The sequence below is a fragment of the Rattus norvegicus genome, chromosome X (assembly GCF_021556685.1).
Source record: "Rattus norvegicus strain SHRSP/BbbUtx chromosome X, alternate assembly SHRSP_T2T, whole genome shotgun sequence".
NCBI classification, from domain to species: domain Eukaryota; kingdom Metazoa; phylum Chordata; class Mammalia; order Rodentia; family Muridae; genus Rattus; species Rattus norvegicus.
In genome coordinates this window covers 109,833,568-109,859,718 of record NC_141554.1, presented here as the reverse complement: position 1 = coordinate 109,859,718, position 26,151 = coordinate 109,833,568, and the positions used below count along the sequence as shown (strand labels likewise).

The 26,151-nt window shown below is 35.7% G+C and overlaps 1 protein-coding gene and 1 pseudogene across 1 annotated transcript in view; both read right to left on the bottom strand.

Moving 5' to 3' along the window:
- The window catches only part of Il1rapl2 (interleukin 1 receptor accessory protein-like 2), a 1,310,993-nt gene that overhangs the window by 1,073,155 nt on the left and 211,687 nt on the right, over positions 1-26,151 (bottom strand).
- Positions 67-1,360, bottom strand: LOC147998323 (ubiquitin-like FUBI-ribosomal protein eS30 fusion protein pseudogene; annotated as a pseudogene).

The window sequence follows — 26,151 nt, the reverse complement described above, 5'->3', positions numbered from 1 at the left end:
ATGGTAGTGGGAGAAGGTGATCAATGCCTGCTTTTTTGAAAATCCAAATATAGCATATGACTTTCTTTCTTACTTAATTCAATAGACTTTCTCGGATCTAATATATATTGTCACTAAGATGCTCAGACTAGAAAACCAGTAATATCCACCATCCAACTGTGGCATCCACCCAAACTGCAGTTAGAGAATATAAACAAGTAATTAGCATCTAGAGGTTTAGTCTTGGAAATTTCAAACAATCACCATAACAAAGTACATGCTCAGCGACAAGTGTATATGCTGGGTAGCCTATAAAGAAGTGTACAGACATCCCTGACTCATTTTCCTGTGCCTTCAATATAATAATTTAACAATTATTTCTTACATATTATAGGTCCTCTGCTATATGCTCATAATATGACGGTGAAGAGTTATCCCATGTATCCTGCCCCCATCCCCTGAACTTCAAGTCTACAGAGTCTAAAGAGGAGATTATGAAATTCTTGATGGGCTTATGGAGGAAACATCCTATGAAGTTCAGTGCCAATGTGAAATATGAACAACAGCAATCAAGCCTAAATATGAAAATATTGTTGGTATCACTTATCAAGTCCACATGTGACCTTAACAGTTAAAAGCCAGACAACTCTTCAGTGTCCAAACTTTGTGACCTTGGCATTCCAAGAAAATGTGAAGGCTATAACATGATCTTTAATCACCCTGAATAAAATCTAAACTCTCAACAACACAATCAGTGGAATAAAACAACTCTTAAACCTTTAGTAAATTATGCCTAAAAAAATAATATAAGACTAATTTAGTGACAGCTACTTACAGTCTTGGCTCTCTGATATTTATTTATTTTTTTTCTGGGCAAAGTGGCTTTATTAGTGTGGCAGGATCACAACAGGACTTAGGAATTAGCACTGGGGCTCTTCTTCTTGTGGCCAAACATTGACAAAGCATCAGTTGTACTGCATTTGCCTCTTGGCCCAACCTGTCTTCTTCTTTTCCCATTTGGCCACCTTGGGAGTCTGACCTCTCACTTTTCTAGCATGAGCCAGAGAACCATGAACTTTACCTCCCAGCAAGCAGCCAGCTACCTCCAGAGTGGTCAGGGCCTCTGCACCACACTGGCCTAGGGTGACCTCATCCTCCAGCAGGGCGAGCCTGCCAGAAGTACAAATTGATCTTCCGAGACAATGCCTTCCAGTGAGGCCAAGTGAGTTTTGATCTGGGCAACCATCTCCTGGCTGGTATGTAGTTCCTGGGTGTGGACAAAGAGCTGCATGTTGGCTACTAATCCACAGATGTCATGGCTGCTACCACAAAGATGGAGTCCAGAAAGAGCTCTCTGATATTTATTAAAGCAAAATCTCCAATGAAGAATGGAACCAAAACTCACATGTCCTAAATAATTAAAAAGAAAATTTCATAAGAATTTTTTCATAGGAATTGGAGATATCATTTAAATATGTTAAAATGAATATTAAGTGATCTGATTACCACAACCAATTTTATTCTAATAACTTCAAGATTATTGTCTTAAATTCTATCAGCTACTCTTCCTTCACTTTTTGTTATTTATTCTTGAAATTATAATTTGATTATAAATTGTTTTTCTTTGTTTTCCTCCCTCCAAAAATGGCTTAGATTATATTTTTATAGATACAAAAAACTATAATGCTACTTGATTGAGTTGTGCTCTGTTAAGTCAACAAAATGAGCCTTGTCTACTATCGACCTTAAAAACAATTTCCTCATAGCACCTTGCACAATGCTTGCCTTTCCCACCTTGGAATCTAATTGCTTTTCTGTAAACCCTGTATCCTGTTGTCACCTATATACTAAAGGAGAGAAAGAGAGAGTATCTTCAAGCCCTCAATTATAGTACCTGTGCCAGTGAGAAGCCCTACGGTGTTTTTGTTGTCATTGGGGACTTGGTTCTGAGCTCTAGCTACAATACTTCTAGGTCCAAATGTTCCCTCATGACTTCAGATTCTTCTTTTCCTAAGAGTGTTGATCTTAGATGTTGCTCATACTATTTTAGAATTCTAGACATGTTTTTTAACCTTGTTTATAATACATACTGGGAATAATTTCAAAGCAGTACATTCCAACATATGTTTTCAGAGAACCTTGGTTTTATTGGCCATTGGTAAGTATTGAATGAGAAGCAGATTCTTTTGTAAGCTGAATATAGTGGATTAAAAGCCTAGGCTCTAGAGCCAAACTGCTTTGGCTGAAATTTCAGCTAAGTACTGTATTAGTTGTCTGATCTTGAGCCAATTATGTTATGTTTCAGTGCCTTGGTTTTCTACTATGAAAATAACAGGAATATTGGTAATCTTCCCGGGGATGTTGTGGGGATTAAGCATGTGGATCCATATATAAACTTGAAACAGGCCCTAATGTATAAAGGAAGGGGCCAATAGCTAAAAATTACTAATACTGCTATGATCTTCAATATTATTCAGTGTGTCTGAGAAACTTAGAAAAACACAACCCTGAATTCAGAAATTATCTATAATGTAGGAAGCCAGTCTTCATTTAAACTTTCTTAACTTCCCAAGTCTCATCATTACCCAGCTCTTTCCCATAGACTTACATTGAGGCAAACAGACCTTGAGAAACCCATTCTAAACTAGTGGTTAAGGGATAAGGACTCTAGTTTGTCTTCTATACTAATTAAGTATGTGGCATTGGGGGAGCATCACACAGTATTTCTGTTCCCCAATCATTCATTGAAATGAATGCCTTGAGGAACATAACTGACAGAAAATCATTATGCTGAAAATTCAAACTACTGCATGGTAATCCTTTTCTAGGATCATGGAGGCTTATCAAATTGCTCAGACTTCACATACCATGTAGATATTTTTAATCTTCTACAGAAGTTTTTAGTAACAGCAAACCACTAAGGCTAACCTCTCCTGGGAAGCCATGAAAAATTAAAAAAAAAAATAAGAAAGAATCCTGAGAAAAACCCAAAGGCAGGAAGGAGTTAGAAAGTTCTTAAGAGTAGACATGGGGCTCTTAGAGCTCAAAGATCCTTAAATGTGATTTTGTCCCTCTGTGCCTTCCTTTAGAGAAAGAGAAATTAAGCTGCAAAGGGGAAAAGACTTACCTATGGACACATAGGATGTTATCCATAAACATGCTTTGCTACATCATAAAAGTACCACAGAAAATAAGGATAGATTTTCAATTCCACACACTGCCCTTAAGTATATTTATCTTCACAATCCAGTCTAACACTGGAAAGTTACAGGAGCCCTTTATTTGAGAGACAGCAGTATTCCTGCTGTTACTCAGTAAGGAAAATAGAAAGAGCAAGAATCAGACTCAGAAAGGAGGTCTACTTGTGCAAGTTTTCCATCCTATGGAGTTCAAATTCAGCTGACAAAGCCTAAAAGGCAATACTGTGCTTTATCTGTCTATGTATGTATCTATGTATCTATCTATTTATGTATTTATCTATCCATCCATATATATATATATATATATATATGTTTGTTTAATAATGAACATAATGCAAGGGTATTACGTAGAGCTACTAAAGATAAACTTCCATATTTCTCTTGGGCTTCCATGGCTCTTTGCCTCTCTAATGCATTTTATGTTCACATTCGTTGGTCGATTTCTCCCAGCTAGGAAGGGGAGAGGCCAGAAGAGAAGGGGAGAGAGAGGAGGCTGGGCAGTGTGAGTAGAAAGGACAAGGAAATTCCTTCCTGCCATACTAAAGCTTTATTTAAAGTCTAGTTTAACCTCATTAATGGCCTTGTAACATTTCTAAAACTCAGTTTTCTCACCTATAAACAAATGTCCGCAGCTCCCCTCTAGCAGAGTTTTATGAGAATTCTATCTATTTAGGAATAAGTATTCAGATCAGAGCCTGAGGCCTAGGTGAGTGGAAAATCCCTTGCTTAGCATGTATAAGCCTTTGGTTCAGCATTGTGCACTATAACCACACACACACACACACACACACACACACACACACACAAACACACACACGAGCAATAATCAGAATTCAATCAAGCATGCACTCATATACCCAAACATATGGGGCGGGGAGAGACAGTGATAGAAACAAGGGCAGAGGGAGAGGGGAGAGAGAGGGACAGGGTGGAGGGAGGAAGAGAGACAGGGGAGACTTAGAACACTGTCTGTCTAGCATATGGCCATTGTACAACAAACTGACTGCAGCGACCAGCAGCAGCCTATATTGGTGCTTCAATGTAAATGAATCCTGTGTTAGAAAGGACAATTCGGGTATAAGAATCTTTAAGCTCCTAAATGTGAACTGCATTTCTAGAAAGATTTCCTGGTGAAACTAAACCAATGTCTAAAGATTACAGACTTATAAATAAGGAGATAAACCAAAATACTAACAAATGCTGCAATCAGATATCATGGGGAAGGATTACCATATGTGATTTCTGAAGTTTATTGGTTTTGTGATGTTTAAAGGGGTAAGAATGAGTACGTGCTACTTTTCTAATCACAGAAAATAATAACACCGTCTTTCTTTAAAATGTTTAATTTGCTGATTTGGTTCCCAGCAGATCTATGCCCCAAGGATTTTTTCCTTTTAACCATTCACTATTATTCTAAGTGCAAATAGCTGAACTCACTCCATAAAGCTGGCTCCCAGTTACTGCAACTGAATTCTTGTTATGATTCTGGTCACCCTTTATTCTTTTTGTTCTCCTTTAGAAGGAGGATGAGGACATGGAAAATAAAGACACCACGTCGACAAACCACTGCACGAAGCTCCACGGAACACACCAAAGCATGTCAGACAAAGGGCAATGCAGATGTACACTCCATTACGAATAGGGACTCTCAGTATCCATCCTTTCCTCCTCTCATTTAACCTGCTCCCATGGATAAGTTAGCATCTTAGTGCCAGCATTAACTCTCTTATCTTTGGTCAGGTTGTGTTCCAACTCTCGAATTATTTAAACATTGGGGATTTTGTGTGTATTATTGAATTATCGTTTGATAAGAGCGACCAATGCACGCACATAGCACTATAAAAATTCTGCAGAGTGCCAGCTTCCCCAGCTCATTGTGTCCTTCAGACAGCAGTGACAAATGGAGCAGTCTGTAGAGAGCTCCTTCTGGTGACATGAGTTACCTTGCCAACTAGGGCTCATTACAAAGCATGAACCATTGCACTGGGCTGGAACAGAAGGCAATTTTCAATTCATTTATAGCTCATGCCACTCACTTGTCCTGCCCCCACCTCCAGCTCTTAAGGGGATGGCTTTGCAAACATAAGGCCCTTGGCCAAATAAATTAGTGACTTAAAGATAAGCTGGAAGCCAATGCATTTTAGGTATGTTACTTCTGTTTGTAGTTAATTGAATCTAGAAACGGAACCTTTCTGACTTGAAATTTACACACAGATTCCGAGAGTGATATTAACAGAGTCATATGCCAAACTAACATTACAAGTCACAAGGCATATTTCTCCCTTCTAGTCACCAGTTAGACATTTAGCAAATAACAGAAGAATGCAGCTTGAATGGCTGGCTGTACTGTCCCGCATTTCAATCCAGAAATCACCGGACTGGCTATCAATTACTCTTCCTCTTTCAGATCCTCTCCATCATTATCAAGGAACAAGTGCATAATCTAAGCTATTGGCTAACACTGCCTCATCAGGACGGGGTTCCAAATGACAAATGCATTAAATAGGGTGAGATTTGCAATTCTAATTTGAAGAATATTCGTTGTCACAGTGAGATTGAAAAGCATGTCAGTCTTTATTGAGCCACCTACTATGTGTCATATTTACTCATAGGTCTTGTTTAATTTAATCTTAACAATAAGGTGAAAGGACCGCTATTTACTCTAATCTTTCAGAGGAAAAGAAAGATTGAAACCACAGTAATCACCTACCTTGCCTACTGGGAGTTAGCACTAAATGTCAAGGGCCATTAAATCTTTTCCAAGATTACATATAATTATGCTCATGCTGATATTAACGAAGAATTGATAGCCCCCTCACAAGTCTCTCTTATTATTTATGAAAAATGTGTTAAGTTTGGAAGTTTCAGCTGTCTATAACACACACACACACACACACACACACACACACACACATACACAGAGAGAGAGACAGAGACAGAGAGAGAGAGAGACAGAGAAAGAGAGAAAAGGGAAGATCTTTAAACCCACACTCAATATGCCATGATGAGTCAATAAACTCCAGCAATTGGACAGTTGAGGCAGGCAAGTAATGATGTATAAGGCAGCCTGGGTCACCCTCTAATTTTTAGATGACCTGGGGCATATCAAAATTAGGTTTTTAGGGTATGGTCAGTTACCTTACAGATCTCAAGTGTTCAGAACCGAGTCGAAGCTTTACTATGTGTTTAGCCCACAGACTTCTTTTGGCAGAAAAGAATATTTTTCTCATAAAATAGGACATTTTACATATAATCGTTAACAGATGGTTCTGTTTTGTTGTCACATATGCAACTGTGTTCAAAATTTCTCAGGTAAGTATGAAAGCTTCTTCCACAAAGGCACATCTATTTTACAGGCATTTGCTCCAGATAGTCGCTTGAGTCTCTCTGAAATTCAGAATTAGAATTAGAGACTTATATTCTTCAGGCTAAGAAGAATAAAATTTTCAAATACACTAAGCTATATAAGGCTTGGAGTTTCCTATTTAAACAAACAAATAAAACCCTCCAACATCCAAGTTAGGTCCTCAGTTCCCAATAGACCTGAACTGGTCAAAGAGTGACGTCATTCTTTCACCTTTGTGCAAAATTCTGCTTTATCCCAATGATTTTCTTGGTTCTATCACATTCTTTCCCTCTTCATCATAGCTATCTGCTACTTTCTGGTTATTTCCAAGATTTGCTGGAGACTCACATTTCTCCTTTGTGAGAATCATCTCTACTTAATCAAAGCAAAAATCTTGTTTGGCTCTAAAAGTCACATGAAAAGCATTTCTTACACAATAGCACAATCCTTCTCAACTTGGACCCATCAATTTGAGTTACCTGTAGAGTTTATTTGTACAATGATATCACATTCTTGAAATGTATTAAGGGCCCTTGGATCACAGACATCTAGGGTAAGATGCCAGGCTCTACTGCAAAAAGCTTTCTCATATGTTATAAGATACACTCAAGCTGGAATAGAACTGACCAAGCCTAACAGGTTCTTGAAATGGGTAGATTACTCTAGTCACTGGCCTTACTCTTTGGTCCTCCTCATGGCTATTCCCACATGTAACTCTTATACAGAATAACTGCTCAAGTCTCTGAGGTCATAAACACCAAATTTCTCTGCTCTAACAATAGAGCCCTCATGCTGTAGCTCCTCTACTCCTTTACGTTCCATACCACCAGACCTTTGTTCCTGAAATACGAAGAAAGGCTCATTTATTCATCATTTCAATGATAACGTGCCCCAAACCCTGAATGTCATGGTTTTCTTGTTGGAGCATACAAAGAAAATCACAGTATATTTCATTACTCCAGAAGTAGAGAGTATCAAGGCAGAGCCAGAAATGGAAACACAAAATCATCGTACAGCATGGGAAGGCTCACCTTTGTTATGAAGACATTTTCTATAAAATTGAACTCTTCAGCACTCTTTCCTGTCACTGTTCACACCTTGTCATTTTATTCCATATCTGTTTATTTAATGATTTTGCTTCTTTGTACACTTGGAAACAAAATTCAAGAAAGTAGTTAGTTGTTGTTGCTGCTGCTGTTGTTGTTTTGTTTTACCAGTCTTTTTTCCAGTGTGTGAAACAGTGACTGACACAGATTTAGTACTTAATAAATTGTTGATAAATGCATGGATATAATAGATAAGTGATATGTTGGAGATACACAGAGGAAGCACGAAAGACAGAGAAGAATCTATTTTAATTGAGAGATGTAGGGGTGTGTGTGTGTGTGTGTGTGTGTGTGTGTGTGTGTGTGTGTGTGTGTGTGTATGAAAATGTATAAAAAGGTGGTGAGGAAGAAAACAAGAGAGATAACGAATAGAAAATGTTTTTCTCTTTTGGGTGGACACTTTAGTTATGTTATTTCCCTTAGATCCTTGAGCTGGGCTAAGTGCTCTCTCTGGGTTCCCTTAGCACCATTCATGAGTCTCTCATCTCATATTTAAATATTTATTTGATATAAGAAAACCTATCCGATATCTACAAGCATGAAGATAATAGTCCTCCCTTATCCACTGCTTTTTATTTCAATGTTACAGTGAACCATTGTCAAGAAAGGTCTAAAAGCCATGAAGAGGAAGCCAGTAAGCAGCATTTCTCTGTGGCTTCTGTTCCTGCCCTAATTTCTTTTGAGGATGGACTGTGGTGTGAAAATTTTACTATGAAATAAATCCTTTCATCTCCCCTCAAAAGAAAAATTACAGAAATAAATACTTCATGATTTTTAAATGGTGAACCATTCTAAAGAGTATGACAGTATTTTGTGCTCTCACATTGCTTTCATATTCCATGTCATCCAGCCTAGAGCATGAATTACCCTTTCTTTGGTCTGTGCATACTATATAAGTTAGCTACCCATTACTGATTTAGTTATCAGAATGACTGTGTGTTATCACACTGTATGTATTCAAGTAGCTCTTACTTTACTTAAAAATGGTCACAAAGCACAGGAGTAGCGATGTTAACGATCGTGATGTGCCAGTGAGAAACCATGTGAAAATTTTCTTTAAAGAGAGAGCACATTCTCATACATTTCAATATGCAGTTATGATTCTGTTGTTCTATTATCATTAATCTTTTACTATGCCTAATTATAAATTCAACTTGAATCACAGGTATCCTTATATAGGGAAAACACAGTCTATGTAGAGATACCTATTAGGAGACTTAAAATGCATTCCGTGATGACAGGGGACAGTTATACTGCATTTTACTATCTTTTACAAAATTCTCAGTGTAACAGTGGCCAAAAATAATGCTCATCAAATCTTTGCTATCTGAAAAAAATGAACAGATAACTATTTTAAAACAGTGGCAGTCTAGTCTAGGAAAAGATAAAGTTTAAACTATTCTCAGACCTAGTTCTGTGCTGCCATGTTGTATGAACTTGTGCAGGCAAATTGACCTCTCAGAGTCTCAATCTCTACACTCCTCCAAGACATTATGTAAGAAATAATAAGTGCCCACATAATATATGCACAAAATCTGAAATACCCTCAGGCCTATGATAGCCTTTAAATGTCTTGTGCTTTCCATATTAGAACTTGTTTACATCCTTGGAAGTGAAGCATTTTGGGATAGATTTTAATTGGAGGAGCGACAGTTGACATGATACCACTTGGAAGTTTACTGAAGTGCCTCTGGGAATAGCAAAAGGTCTAAGATCTCAATAGGTTTGGACCCAAACCAACCTTTGTACTACATTTTCTTCTGCCTGAGCATAGGCACTGTAGGTTGGATACAAGCAGTAGATATGGTGTCTGTCAAAAGGGAAAAAGAAAAATAGCTCAGGCTTAGCACTAACCTTGACCCAGGCCATCTGATTGTAGGTAAAAGAAATAAGAGGAAAGCATTTCATTAAGAACCTGACACATCGAGTGCAGTATTACTGGGCTGCTGCTGAAGAGAAAAATGTCAAAGTGAATGCCCACTCTTTCCGATGGGTTTGAAGTGGACAAATTGTAGTGCATTGTGATGAGGAACTGAATGAGGCAGCACATCACATCTAAAGTTTGAGAATCCAAAGTGACAAATCATAACAAGCAACATGGAGACATGCATGGTATTTATTTCTGCAAACTAAGCAAGGTGTCCTCAGACACAATATTGAGCCAACTTCCAAGTAGTTTGCTTTGCCATAGCCATTCCTGCGGTTTGTCTTTCTTTTTGAAAGAGATAAGGGTAAGTGCTATAGCAGCGTTCAACAAGATAAAAGTGCTGAGCTACAGGAATGGATATCTTGTAACATCCCTGGCAGTTAAAATGCTAATGGCAAGGATTGTCTACCAGAAGAAAGGGGAGGTAAAACTGAAACTGAAGGCAAATGCAAGACTATATAATGCTGAGGAGTGAAGGAAGAAGGATCTAAATATGGAACTAAAATAGACAACGCTTCTGTTCAAAGCAGTTATTGGGAAATCCTTACCACACCATTTAAGTACCAACATACATTAAATTTATGTAGGGAATGCCATACCTGGAAATTGCAATTAAAAAGAAGTGTTTGGTGATGTTTAAAATTACCTTATAGCCATTACCTGATTTTTTTTCCAAGTCTAAAACAGTTACAATTAAAACTAGAATGGTAATTCTAAAAGCCCAGAGAACTTATTTTACTCTTATCAAAGTGAACATTAATGTGTTGTTATTCAAGAAGTAGATTGCCCTATCAACATAAATATTGAGTGTCATTTTTCATCTTCCTCTTTTCTATAATTATTTCCTTCTCATCTGCTTTGTTTCTGTTTAGTCCTTCTGGGTATATTCACAGATAAGACATTTCTAAATATAATTTTAAATGCTTACAAGATACCCAACTGATAAAGATATCAAATAAGACATAAAAAGTAAGAGCTAACTCTAGAGAAGCAAAGACAAGACTTAACCTTCTCACGTTATGTACTTAAAGAGATGTAACAATCAAAAAATACAAAAGACTTGGAGAGAGAGACTAGATGAAGACAGAAACTAAGATCAGAAAATACAAGAGGCAGAGGTTTCAATAATTGTAGATTTTTCATTGTACTTCAAAGTTTCACCATGATTAACAACTACATACTAAACATTTTTATAATGTATATATCCTTTTCATCATCAAGGTAGACATTATTATATCTACTGTACAAATTCAGAGACTAAAAATAACCAAGATACCGCTATATGCTTACTTGACATGTACACCACATAAGAGAGAAACAGCAATGAGAAAAATGACTTAGTCTGAATACGAGACTTTATCTACCCCAGAATGCAATATGTAGGAGAAACTGTTGCCTCCTTCTCTCCTAATTTTAAATATATCTCTTGAAAGATGAAACCACTCAATAAATTTTGAACCACCTTATTATAATACAACTTAGTTCTGCATAAATTCAGGAGTGCTGCAACTGAAAACACATCCTTTGAAATATAATCAATATAACATTATGCTGTAAACTTGTCCAGAAAGTTCACATGTGCCTTGCTACCCAATTTCAGCATAAAATTCCACTGTAAATAAAACTTCCCTTCCTGTGATTAAAATATGGATAATACAGACAAGATTCCATGGAATTATTGTTATTTGGGAGAAGGTACTAGTCAGTAAGAGAGCAGGGTAAGAACTCAGGTATAAGGCAATATTGATGTATCAGCTACACTCTGGGTTTTTCTATCATCTTTTCAAAGTAAGCTCTATATAGCTGGAGAATTTCTAATACAATTGTCCATTCTTTCCAAGAAAGATTTCTATTAAATGCAAGGGGATGAAATTTGCTGTTTGTAGCATGTTTTCTCCTGAGCAGATTAAGAGCTGTTCAATAGAATTATAATAGAATGTGTAAATCTTGTATGACTTGGGAGCAGTGCATCTGACATTGAAGATACAGAGCTGTCACTGTGGAGATAACCTGTATATTGAGCACTAGACCCTCTGGTAGAGATAATACATCTTCTGACAATATTTGTGCAATAAAAACTGATTCAAACCAAAATAAAATACCAAACACCTCATAAAAGCAGCCACCAGCAACCACCATTTCAGCATAAGAATTCAACCAGGATCATTGGCAATTAAGAAGGTGGCCTTGACAGTTAGACTCAATTGCAATAAATCAAAATGAATTCTGAAATTGCTCTTGTAATGATGAAGTGTACAAAAGAATGTGTTCTTGTCCTATTGGGCCTAAGGAGCAAGTTAGTTTTTTCTTGTTCTGAGAAATAAACCTAACGCAGATAACTGGGTTGGCTGGTCCAGCTAAAGGGCAGTCCAATTCATCGATCTGTTTCCAGAGCAAACACTTCCGTGCAACTTTTAAGGTGACTAACACTTCCTGCTGTAGTTTTGGAGAGTAATAAGAGAAATGCTTGCTAAGTTTACCACCTCCACACTTCTCATATCCGATTAAATAACACATCTACCTGTCCACCCTCTCACATCTACCCTTAAATGAGAACTCATAGAGAGAAAAATTGTTCACTGTTCCTACATTAATTGTTACTGTTCTCCCACAGGATACAGTCCTCTGATGCCTTCGAAATGTTTTCTTGAAGAAGTATTAGCACAAGAATCAAACTGCGGATGAACTTGCCTTTTATTTCTTTGTGTGTTTATTTTTACTTTGTATAAATGAATGTCAGCCTGCATATCTATATGTACATCACGTGCATACCTACTTCCAGCAGATAGGCAAGAAGAATGCACTGGATTTCCTGGACATAAGTTACAAGCATCTAGAAGCTTCCATGTGTGTTGGAAATTGAACTCAGATCTTTGCAAAAGCAATACTCGCTCTTATCACTGAGCCACCTCTCTATCCCCTTGGAAGAACTTTTCATTCAAACATCAAGGACTTAGGAGGAAATCATAAATGATATTTATACACAGGACCTAATTTACTGTATATTCTCTTGTAAGGTAAAGAACTCCTCATGAATCCACAGTACTAATAGCCACTATAAGAATATACAAAGAAGCCATTTATATGTGAGACAAACATGAGGTTACCATAAACAATGGGTTATTCTTAACCTCAGCAATATCCATCCTGTATACTTACACACAATGAGGCAAAAAAAACGAGGAAGTCTGAAAATGATACAAAGAGCAAGTTCTCCTTTCAAACTAAGATGCTTATCAAAGGATGTTTCATTAATGCATGCATACAAGAATAAAAGTCTAAAGAAAATTAACTCAGTGGTTCAGAATGTCAGTATTATAAGAAAAGAGCAACTAAAACATAACCAGACAAAATTAATTTTTTTCTATGACAGGAAGTTAAAATAAGTAATGCCCCTTAAACCAAATTTATAAAGAGTTAGCAAGCAAATGTGTTTAAATAGTTAGCATAAATATGTAAATCAGCAAGTTGCTATATAAAGTTCATTACTCATAAACCTCAATACTTATAATAACCAAAATATCTCAAACAGGCTATTCTCACGTATCCAATAGATTATCATTTACTGATGCCTTCAGCTTGAGTTTTTATATTCTGTATGTAGATGTTGATATGAAAGAGTACTGCCTGTTTTTGAGGCTTTTCTCCCCAGTTTCCATTCAGTAATGTACTAAAACCTCTCTCAAGTTCTGTATCTTCATCCATTTGAGCTGCTACACAAAGTACCACAAATTATGTCATTTATACAGATGCCCAATATTGAGGTGCCAGCTAAACTGATATCCAGTAAGCACTTATAAGCTGCCTCAAAGATACTTTCACCATTCCCACTTGGTGGAGGGAGAGAGTAAGCCTTGGAACTTTCGTTATAAGGTCACAAATTACATTTCTGAGGGTGGAGCCCTCATGATACAATCATGTGCCAACATCCTCAACTATTAACACTATCTTGTCAGATATTGTGCTCTAACATATGAAATTTTAGACAGGGGGACTCGGATATTAAGCACATAGTACTTTGACTGGATTAAACATGTCCTAAATAAATGATGAGAAAATCGATACACCAAAGTGGATAAGGGGCTTCATCCCTCAGAAAAGAACTATAGGCAATTGATGGATGCTGTGAGAGTTGAAGTTAGCCTTCCCCAGTGAGCAAAGGATAGCCAATCCCAAGAGGTCAACTTTAAATAAATATGAGCAACTCTAAGTGATCTCAGCATATTGTATTTATAAACACGTGTGTGTGTCTGTCTGTGTGTGTGTGTGTGTGTGTGTGTGTGTGTGTGTGTGTGTGTAACAACTGCAACTAAAGAATAAGCCATGAATTTAAAAAGCGGTGGAAGGGACATGGGAAGAAGTGAAAGGAGGAGTCAGAAGGATATATATATATATATATATATATATATATATATAGTACTCAAATATGAAATTATCACAAAAATAAATAAAAAATAAAACACTTACTAACATCTCTTTAAGCTGTGTGTGACTGTGAGACTATCCAAAAGTATATAAAAGAAGTAAAGTATATCAATCTTATGTTTCATATCATTATAAATAAAAATACTTAACCTCCAGACTTATTTTATGATGGTCTACTTTCTCATAGATTAGAATAGAGATGCAAGGGAGATCTGTCTTAAATGTATGTCTTAAAATGTATGTCCTAAAAGAAAGATATGATATTCTTATGTAATGGTGAAATTTGACAATGGCAGAAATTACATTTATAAGTGATCTCAATGAGAGATGCCTGGTGAAGACTATAAAATTCAAATGAAGTTGTTATATGTTATATAAACCATCATATTTGGGAATATCTATGGTGCCATACCTTAGCCTACACTGCTATCAATGAACAATATGAAATGTATGCTTCAGAATCAGACAGACTAGTTTTGACTTTCACCTTGTATTTTTCTAGCTTAAGAGAGAGTCTCTTAAGCAGTCTATGCACAATTACTATCATCTGTAAAGCATAGCTAAAAATATACTAGGAGTATTACGAAGACAGCATATGGAAAAACAATTACTACAATGTTTGTCTAAGAGTAAATGCTATACTAAAATAAAAAAATGAAATATGTGTACTTTTGGTTTGCAATTCCTTTGAGGATATGTCATGGCTTCAAGTTTAGTGTTTTTATGTCATTCCTGATTATGTGAATAATAAGGTCTCTGATTCTTGTGCCTTTTCTCTGGCTTTTTTCCATTTTATTCCATGGTTTTATCCATTTTAACTCTGTTATTTTTGTTTTGTTCCATTGTATAGTAGTTTATTAATATCCCCTAGAAGCCTGTGTGTGTTCTAATGGCAGACAGAAAGGGGGTATAACTGGATGGTAGATCAGACGGGAAGGAACTGGGAGGAATAGAGAAGGGGGGACCTAATCAAGATATATTATGTGGGGAAAAATCTACTTTCAGTAAAAGAAAAAGAGATTTAATATAAATCATCTATAATATGACAATCCTATATCTCATTTCACTTACAGTATACATTAGCATTGACTATATATTTATATTAGTTGAATAATCTTTCAGTGTGTATTATAACCAATCTTATTCAACTGATTGTATAGATCAAGTAGCCAAACTCAAAGACTGATTTAATAAATAATTCCCATCCTCAAAAAAAGAGTAAATGCTAAAACCAATCATCTACAATTATATGAAGAGTGGTTCAATGTGGAAAAAAAGTAAATTAATTAGATGAATAAACTGGAATTTATCTGGCTAAAATAAAATTCTACTATTCTATTATTAGGAATCTTCCCTCAAAGGGATCCATTTATTTTGAGAAATTGCTAATGATGTGGACATCCTATAGATATCTACTAGGAAAAATTTCCCTACAACAAGCCTGGTTCTGTCCATACCAAATAGTCTTCTGTAGAATATGCCCATGAGAATGACACTGAAAAATTGAGCTGTTTACATATCAAGTCATTAGCACAGGTAAATAGCTTCCAAAATACCTGGAGGACATAATGTTCTACACAAGAAATCTAAGAGAAATTGGCTTTTTCAATGAGCAAGCCTTATTAGAATACAAAATTTGTGGCTGAGGGAGAATGTAAACATATTGTTCAACCACGACTGGGATGGTAGCATTATTTTCTCTGTGTCTTTTTCTCAAATTCCAATGCCAAAGGATGCTTCATATAAAGAGCGGGAATGGAAGACCCCCAAGGTATAGAAATGAAGTAATACTAATGGAAATATAATTAATTCATCAAACCATTACCCAGTGAGACTTGTAGGTCATGGCAGCATAAAAATCTAAACAATATTAGAAAAATACCTTACAAGAAACAGTTCTTAGTCATTCTTGCAAGTAGCTTAATTGTAGCTCTGCATATATGACAAGTTCTCATGCTAGGAGCTCATCAGAGTGAAAAACTACCTTGACTTGTGCCCTGTGACTACATAAGCATGAGCAGGACCTGTGGGTTGCTCAGAGTTTCAATAATCATAATTTCCCCTTCACTTATTCCTCTGCAATGCTTCTCACCTTCCACTCCACCCAATTTCATTACTTTTCATTCTCTTTTTAGAAATCCAACAGGCAAAAAAAAAAAAAAAAGAAAGAAAAAGAAAAAAGAAAAAATCCAACAGGCAAACAAATAACCAAACCAAGTAAAACAAAACACAAATTAAAATTTAAAAAGAAAAAACATAAACACACGGAGAAAACCCGTTAAAAACACAAAATAAGAACCACATATGCAAGCAAAAGACTAGTATGACAAAAAAATCCTCAAAAACCAGAATATGAGACAAAAAGTCTCCAAAAATGCCATTGAGTTTATTAAGTTCTGTTTATCTACTGCTGAACATAAGAACTATACTTAAGTATGGTTAACATACATAGTGAGGTGAAATTTTGTCTTTGAAAGTGGAGACAATTGCGGATAGCATCTTGGTTAGGTGTGGTAGCATATGGTTTGGTATTTTTAATCTATTTATCCTTATTTGACTGTACTATGGTACATGAGCCAACTTTGACAACTTTATCTGTGTTCATTATGTAGAGCTAACCTATTCCATTTAATTCTCTTGTTCTCATGGTCCGTGTAAATTCCCATTTCTATTTATTGTATTCTCCCAATAACAATTTATGAGCAATAGGTCTAAACTCAGTTGTGCCACCACTACTTTAAATAAATAATTTGGGCAGTTTTCCTTCTGGAAAGACAGGAAGAGAAGGAATCATTGAAAACTGAAAATTAGTTTCAGAGAAGCCATAGAAGAAGCAAAGAAAGTTGGTGAAATGCTATAATGACCAAATCTAGGGACATTCAGGAGCTGCCATCTGTGTCTTGATCTCCTTCTTCAAAAGAATTGAATAAATTCTTTTGTTGTGAGAAGACATTAGAATAATTTGAAACTTGATCTAAAGACATCTGGTTTCTTTTGTTCATGAAGAAATAAATGAGCTTTCGGAAATGTAACAACAGGCTATATGCCTGGTATAAAGGAAAATTTATTTTAATTGGATAGTAAAAACGAATCCTACAAAGAAAAGCACTTAATGTTCCTCAAACATTTTGGAGACCTTTTGGATCACAGATCTTTTGAATGAAAGCCAATATTATTCCATGTTTCTACATCCTCTTCATTTCTTGCTTCATTCATTCCATAGAAAGCCTTTTTCTGAACCAAAGATCTATGCTCTTTGCAGTTGAGTGTGGTGCTGAGTAGGAAGTACTAACAATAGGTAATGCACTATAAAATATGCTTTAGGATTGAAATGACTGATTAGCTGGGTAATTCTGTCAAAAGGGATTGTAAGACTTTGAAATTAGCATTATTGGTATCCAATGGAATGGAAAAACTAATTGTAAGTCATATATCTGATAAGAAGTTAACGATCAAAATATGAAATGAACTCATAGAACTTAGCATCCAAGAATAAGCAACCTGATTATGACATAGGTAAGTAATTTAAGTAGACATTTTTCAAAATAAATTATCAAAATGGCCAAAAATTATATAAAAAGATATTTATTACTACTAATCATGATCTCAAAATAGTGTAGTTCATATTCTCCTATGCACTCTTAAAAGGATTTTTCTTACTCTGTACTCTTGTTCCACCTGCTCGTAGCATAGACCATGCATAACTACTTAGAAAGTATATGTCTTTTAAATGAATAAAATAATCAATGTAGGAATAAATAAGTGAGTTATCAAGTGTCAGAGCCATGTGGTCCTGATGCCAATTTTTCATGGCAGAAAGACAAATAGTGTGAAATTATTATACCTAACCATTATCATTCCCAACCCTTCTCCAAGTATCCATGAATTTGCTCCATCAAATTATTTTTTAAGAACTATCTGTGTCTCTCCATAGCATCTATTGCTTGATTTATAAATTTGGAAACATAGCTTAAATATGGGGCTTGCTTGAGCACATTATCTACCAGGATTCTCTTCTTTATTCTTCAAAATGCAAAATTCAAAGTGCTTCCTTAAATGCAGATGTTTCATTAATCATAAACTAAGCCAGTTCCACCATTAGCACATTATGGTAGCAGGTATGGTTCATCTTCATTTTCTAAGTGACATTAGATTTAAGACTTTACCCTAGGTTTCTTGCTATTCATGTCACTAGAGAATGCTTAATCTACTAAATTTAATACTTAAAATTGGCAGATGTTCTACACAGTCTAAAAAAAAAATCTTTCTCAATCAAGTCTCCTGGATATGTAATTAATCACACTACTTGTTTTATTAAATTTGGAATTTATACAAAGGAAAAAAATTACAAAATGTAAATATAACAAGCTATCTTTCCCTATGATTATTTTATGTATATTTGAGTATAATACTTTTAAATTATGATATGAATTTCCCCTGAGCTTTAATGGCCACTGTTAATTTGATCATCTATAGCTATAAGATTCATTACTACATTTTAAAAATTGAGGCTGAGTATAGGTAGCTGATACTAAAGTAAATGAAAATAATATGATTAGTATTAGCACTTGACCTTTGGAAAGTAGCTTTAAATTGGTAAGGTATTTTGAAAACATAATTTGCATTTTTTGCAATTGAACATTAGCTTTTATGCTTAATTTAGAGTGAATGCCCAGGCAAATCTTTCCTTCCTTTAGAGCCCTTATACGTCTGCTGAAGCACACATGTGTGCATGCGCACACACACACACACACACACACACACACACACACACACACACACACACAAGACATTTAAAATAGTAAAGGAAATACAGGATAGGAAGACTAGCAGTTAGGCGGGGAAGAAGGTATGTACTTTCTAGGATGGTTAGCAAAAGAATTCAAAAGGATATACTATGGGAGACAGTGGAAACCTCATATTTTTTTAGCTGAGAAAGCTTATAATTATAAAATATTCAATTCATATTTTATTTTTATAGATTATTCATAATATACAACTTGTAATTGTATATTATGATTCAAACATCTGATCATGTAACAAAAATATGTCAGGTTTGCTGCTCCAATCTCATTCCCCTGCCTCATATTAAAATGACTCATTTTAGATTTTATCCTCCGTAAGGACAGAAAATACATTTAGGTAATATTATTTATGCTGTACTGACACTCCACTGGAGGTACAAATGCATATTCTAAAATAGTACTTTCTAAATAGACAAACCATTTATCTTTCTGTCTCTGTGAACAAAGGAGTAATATTTAGTTATGTAAAATCTTTCTTCTATCATATATTCATATCTCCAGTGCCAAGCTTCAGATAAAGAACTCATAACTCAAGAACTCCTAAAGATTTGGCTTGTGTTATTGCCTCGCACATAATAGCCTTCTTCATATAATGGCCTAACATTCACATTGAATCTCATGTTTCAGGACTCTGTTATAACATATATTTGATATACATCCCTTAGACTTGTTTTATGTTGAATTATCTTTCAATTCTGAGTACCAAATGTCCAGAATAACATACATAATTAAATGTGAAATAAACTACTTCTCTAGGAAAAGTATACCTCATTTCAACATATTCTGTTATTCCAGGTCCAGATCCCTAACAGTTTTTTTCTTTCTTTTCTTTTTGTCCACTGTCAATGTCAGCTCAACCACCAACTCCCTTGCATATGTTCAAAGATTTAACATTTAGACTAAGTTATATATAAAGCATCAGACTTAGCAGGGATGGTCAAATGGATATTTTAAGGCACAAGTGACAGAAAATAAAGCCCCAAGCACTTAAACCATAGGTAATTTATTATATTTCATAACCCAAGGTAAATATATCTATACCGATAACTTAAGCAATATATCCAAAATCTAATTTTTCATTCTTTGACCTTAGCTTTTGTTCTAATGCATTTCACATTATACAACTCTAAAGTTACAATTTACATTTAGATTAAGTCCGTTAACAAGAGTATAAGCCTCTTTACCAGAAGTGGTCACTAAAGTTGGATCTACTTGGGTCATATGTCCTGAACTTGAATTGGTCACTGAAACCTAGTAGAATGCAAATACCTAATTGGCTTGATCCTGAACCCATAACAAGCACAAAAGCTGAGAGCTAAGGTGTACAATCTACAAAGAAAAAGATGAGGGGGGATTTCAAAAGAAAGGTAAGAGAGCTCTGGGTGGCAAAATCATTAAACCCAATTAATATATACAAAGGAAAACCACCTGAGAATTCACTATGGTAACATTACAAAATATATTCATGGAATGGAATGATAGCACTATGGCATGAATTTAAAGGAAATAGGAACCTATGAAGCTATTCTCTTGATTGCATGAACAAAAATATTATATTTTTACTCTTCAATGGCTAAAAAAATTGTTTCCCATAGTATGCTGGGATGTTTTTATAATATCCTCACAATGGACTCATGAAAGGCAAGAGTTGCCTAATCAATTCAAACCATTACCAAGATGTAACTTGTTAATATACCCAATAACTAACAGAGTACTATTTTCATGTTATTTTAGAAAATAAAATGCACATTTATACTGACTTCACATTTCAAGGCAAAATAAGAATTACATGTTTTTGTGCTCTAGTTATGGAAACTACAGCACAGATGGGTCTTTCAAACAGGTCTGCCAATACACAGATTATTTTTCAAAGGCAGTATCCTCATTAGCTACTACTTAACCAAATAACTGATAGCTTTATTTCTTGAATTTCGGTACTACATTTTGTATAAGAAATTTATAATTAAAAAAAACAATTTTTCACAGTTAAAGCCACCATTTCAATGAGTGTTACTAAGTGCCTTAGCAATGAAAGAGAAAGGGTGAATAGAAATAATGTGCCCATATTTTGAGTTTTGTTACGCAGCTAATATGTATGAGGAAGGATGTGTGCCCATTTGTTTTCTCTGATGACTATGCCAAACCGAATTCACTGACTCAAAAAAAAAAAAAACACAACAACAAAATTCAGCTGTGGATCAGACTTTCCCTCATCAACACCTTGGCCCTTACCCCAATTCAGCAATTTATGCTATCAAGTACAAGAAGCCATGGCAATCAGATGTGTCCTCTCTCAGTTGGTGACAGGGAATCACAATTATTTTGCCCATGAGTTTAAAATCACTATTTATCTTCCTGCTTTGAAATACTACTACTCTTGCTTAAAACACATGGATTTCAATAGGAAAGAACCACAGATATTAAGGTAATACTACATTCTTTTCTTTTGGAACCACTCAAAGGAAGTAAGAACTTTTAATAAAATATAAGGAACAACAAACATTTCTCTCACACCTTATTAATACCAAATAAAAAACATCTTTGAGGATTGTTTGAAAGAGCTATGTAGTCAGTATTTGACATGATAATTGAGTTATCAGCCTCAAAGGCTGATGAAGCGGAAATCAATTATCACATGTGCTTTATTCTGCAACCTGTAAACTGATAAATAACACTGGGGCCACCCCTTACTGGGCTTCTGCCCAACATCTCTGCGGCTGACATTCTTCTGGGGGGGGGTATAGTTGATAAAATAGAAGGTGTGTGGTAGTACAGCTACACTGATTATGTCTTGAGTTTAAAAGTTAAATTTAGGAGATCTTATAGCTCAATGTTCCTTACGAGTGCAGCATTTCGATAAGGAAAAACACCAAAAACCAATGTAGAAAGAAGCAATCATGGGAGTATTTTATGTTACCATTATCAAAGGTGTGTTCAGGTGAGTGCGTGTATGTACATGATATGTATGTGTGCGCATACGACCTGGCCTGCATGTGGAGGTCAGAAGTGGAGTCAGTTCTCTGCTTTCACCTTTACGTGGCTTTCAGGGTTGAATTCAAACTGCCATGCATGTAAACCATGTTATGAAGTTTGCCTGGAAAGGGCCTTCACCCTTTGACCTGTTTAAAAAATATTTATTAGAATAATGTGTGTGTGTGTGTGTGTGTGTGTGTGTGTGTGTGTGTGCACATGTAAGCACCTGCGTATATGCACACATACCATCCATACATGTGTAGATTAGAGGACAACTCTGTGGGGTCAGGTTTTTCTCTCCATTTTATGTGTGTTCAAAGGATCGGTTCAAGATTTCAGCAAGCACGTTTGACCACTGAGCCACCTCACCAGCCCTTTCCAAGGTTTTAAGAAGAAGCTTAAAATGTGAATGATCCCTTTTATAGTTTACATTCTTTTGGTTTTAGAATGAAAGCGTTGTGTGGGCATGGTCACAGGTCTAATATCACTTTGATGATGATAAAAACGGGTGTACGTTTTTATTGAAGTCTTCTCTATAAAAGAATTTAATTAAGACAAATAGTGAGGGCACAGGTTCTAGAATCAGAGGCACTGGTTTTCATTCATAATTTTGACCATTATGGTAGCTGTCAAGGAAAGTTACTTGATTTTTTTAAATTTCAAATTCTCCATCCACTGAGTAGAGAGCATAAGAGAAATTAGCTACTTATGGCTCCTATGATAATTAAATGATAGAATTGGTACCTGACAAGGATGAAATACTGAATAAACTATACTTGCTATTATCATATTTATGGTGCTGATAGTAGTGGCAATGATGAATATTTTGTCAAGTACCATGGCATTTATATTGCTACCTAAAACAGAGGAGACAGAAGTCTGTCATTCATTTGAATTATTCTCACTTAGCATTTTCTTATTCTCCACAAATTATAACACATGGAGACCTTGATAGAGAATCATGCCAAACTGCCTTCAAAGCAATGATTACTTTTAGGCTTCTTTATTATATACATGCGATTTTAATTTTCTCTACTTTTAATTCATAGCTTGTACAGCATTCCTGACCTGTCAAAGTGCTGATGATATATGACATATCTTACCCTTCAAAATAATAAACAATAGCACTCCAACCTTGATTACACCTGATTCCCACAAGGAAAACGATGAAACATAACAAGTCAAACAGGTCTACTGACCCATGTAAAGAGAAGAATGTTCTGAATTCTGGGGTAAAATATGGTCACCTCATTGAGTCCAAGGACCATAATTATCACGATAGTCATATTGTTTAGAACAAGATCCCTTAATGTTATATAGGCCTATGGATTTTCCTTTCTTTATTAGAAAATAAGGGAGTGTCATGCAAAACAAACAAACAAACAAACAAACTAACTAACAAAAACCAAAAGAACAAGATCCCAGTACAATGGGGCTGCCTCAGATTCATACTTTTATTTCTACTGAGAGCTTCCTTTGCTTCATGGCCTTGTCAGTAAAGTCAATATTTTGAATTTCACATGTCTTCTCATCATTTGGCTTACCTGTTTTTGCATATGCCGTTTTGTAATGGGATGGTGGGAATGGTACACCATTAAAGGGTCCCAGATGCAGGTAACAAATGTAGTTTACTACTTGGAGATGGCAGGTTCATAAATGTACTAGTCATTCCCATCCTTAGTTGGACAGGTTAAGCTTCCAAACATAAATTTTCATTAAATTAAATCACTGTTCATGACATCAATAATTTTGAATGAGAAAAACATTTATTATCGCATGCAAGACATCTTTTGCCATCAACTTCCAATAGCATCTTATCTCTCCCCAATAATTTCAGAGACCCTGGATACATACTTACCTGCTCGTGCATAAGACAATAAGTAACTTAAACAATCAGCATGTACCTTTCTATATCTGGCATAGAACATGTAGAATGTCAATTTCTTATAACTGCCCATCCATCAAACTTCATTTCACCCTCCCCAAAGGAGGCTTCTTCTTTAAAAAACAATTATTAAAATTTTTAGCACAGGAATCTTTTCTTCAGCCAAAAGCTCACAATTAAAAAGTGAAGTTTCTGTTATTGAAACAGGTTGCTAGGACCAGAGTACTATGTTCATGGGCACCTTTTCTATATATTCTACCTCTCAAACCCCACTGCTCTCACTATAGCTTGATAGTTAAATGCATAGGCTTTAAAGAAAGGCTTCTTAATTTGAATTCTGCACGAGATATATACTTTAACTTCTTTAAACTTTACATTCAAGTATTTCTCCAGCCATAACACGGCATGTGCGCGCGCACACGCACACACACACACACACACACACACACACACACACACACACACACACGGAAAGAGAGAGAAGTTATAATCATATATGCCTGCTATGCTATCATTAACTTTCTAAATTTAAGGTCATTGTATATGGAAAGTGCTTATATTCTTTTAAGATCAGGCAGAAATCTCTAAGAAAATGAGATCTCTATGACTCCAGGTCTCCAGTGAAGATAATGACTTCTCGATTTCAAATTAGGATAGTATTGGGCAAAAAGAAAATTGTGCCACAGTAATCAGATGCATAATGTTATTTACTAAGAGAAAAGAAACGGAGACAGTGCCCCAGCAAGTATACAAATATTCCAATTGAAGCATAAACACTAGAGAATAATCAGTTGGTAACATGATTGACTTCACAAAATTAACAGCTGAGGCAGTTCTGAGATTTAAACAGAAGCCAAGTCATGATTCTCAGGTTTAGTGACAACACTTTAGGAAGGCTTAAGAAATTCCTGCATCTGGGAAAGATTATGCAAACTAGGTACTTTACATTGTGCCTGTACATCATAATGTAGAATCACAGCTGTGAATACACATCTGGATAGCATGGTTGTGATTCTAGCCAGTCTCTAAGGGAACTATTATATCAAAACAAGTACCAGTTGAACACATCTGAAGAACTTCTAACTTTAAGACAAACAGCCTATTTAAGATTACCGGATTATAAACCTACGTGACTTTTCTTCTGTAATTATTTCTACTTTGTAAGAGATATTTTTACATATTTCAGGAAATGAAATGATTATGTTCTTTGCATTCATTAAATGTGCATGGTCATTCCTACAAATGAGTTAGTATTAACAACCACCCACTAGAATATTTATCCAATACTAGCACTTTCTTGTCTTTTTAAGTGACCTTAGCAATGGTACGCTGACTTTTTCCTAAGCTACATATAAATAATTATTGGATTAAGTATAGCGTGTTATACCGTCAATAGCCAATGTTATTTCTAGCAGAAGGCATGCTGTGTAAAGTATCCTTGACTGGCCATATCAATAACTATTTAAGGTATTCCATGTGCAAAATTCTATGTTGAGTGATTGAACAATAGTTAGAGTACATTGAAAATGAAATACGAGCCAAAGAGCCCAGGAAATTAATAGTAGAAGGAAAATTTGGGAATGTATAGTCCAACCTTTTCATTTTATGAATGAACACTCAGTTGTGTGATGGGGATTGCTAATGTTTGTGTAGGGGATGCTCAAGCTTGTCCCATGAGAATGACAAAGAATTGAACATCAGCAAAGGAAAAAGACAAATCTTTAGAGAACACCTTTGTTGCAAACAGCTCACCTTGGGATGGAAGGGGGCTCAGAACTGGAAGTCCATGTAACAGACACGGGTCTAGGGCCCTCTAGTCCTCTTCTTCACTCTACCTGCCTTGCTTAGATAGCCACCCCATTCCCCTTTGTCCTCTCTCCTTGCAAAGTCTTCCGGGAACAAGAAGATATTTTAGAGAGCCCATTCTCATTTTCCATGTGTACCTATGCTCGTTCACCTCACACATTTTATAGATGGATATAAGGCTTATAGAAGATGAACCATTTGTTCCATGTCATGTGCTTGGTTAGTGTTGTTACCAGAGAAATTGTGCCCTGTCCTTCTTATGTTAGTATTTCCTTCACTACAGAACAGTATGCTCAGTAACTTGGTTAAAAAATTGGAAGCACAAATTCAGTGGAGATCTAGTAAAACAAGAACTGAGTCAGACATAATATTTATTAAGAAGAGGGGAAGAACAAATCTAGGCGCAAGGAGGTCATTTCTTAGAAAACACATATGATTTCTGGAAACCTGAGAATAATTCAATACAGCTTAAAGTTGCTGTTTATGAGCAAGGGTGCAATTGGTATTTTTAGTTGGATAGTGCTACTCAGTACATGATGTTAGTCACCCCTTGCTACAGATCAACCTATCCCATCACAACTCAGTGTTATAACAGAAAGCACCAGAATAAAATCCCAGAAGCAATCACTCCCACTCAGCACTCAATGGGTGCCACTCAGCATAGGTATGGGATAAATGTGACTAGAAATGTGTGGTATT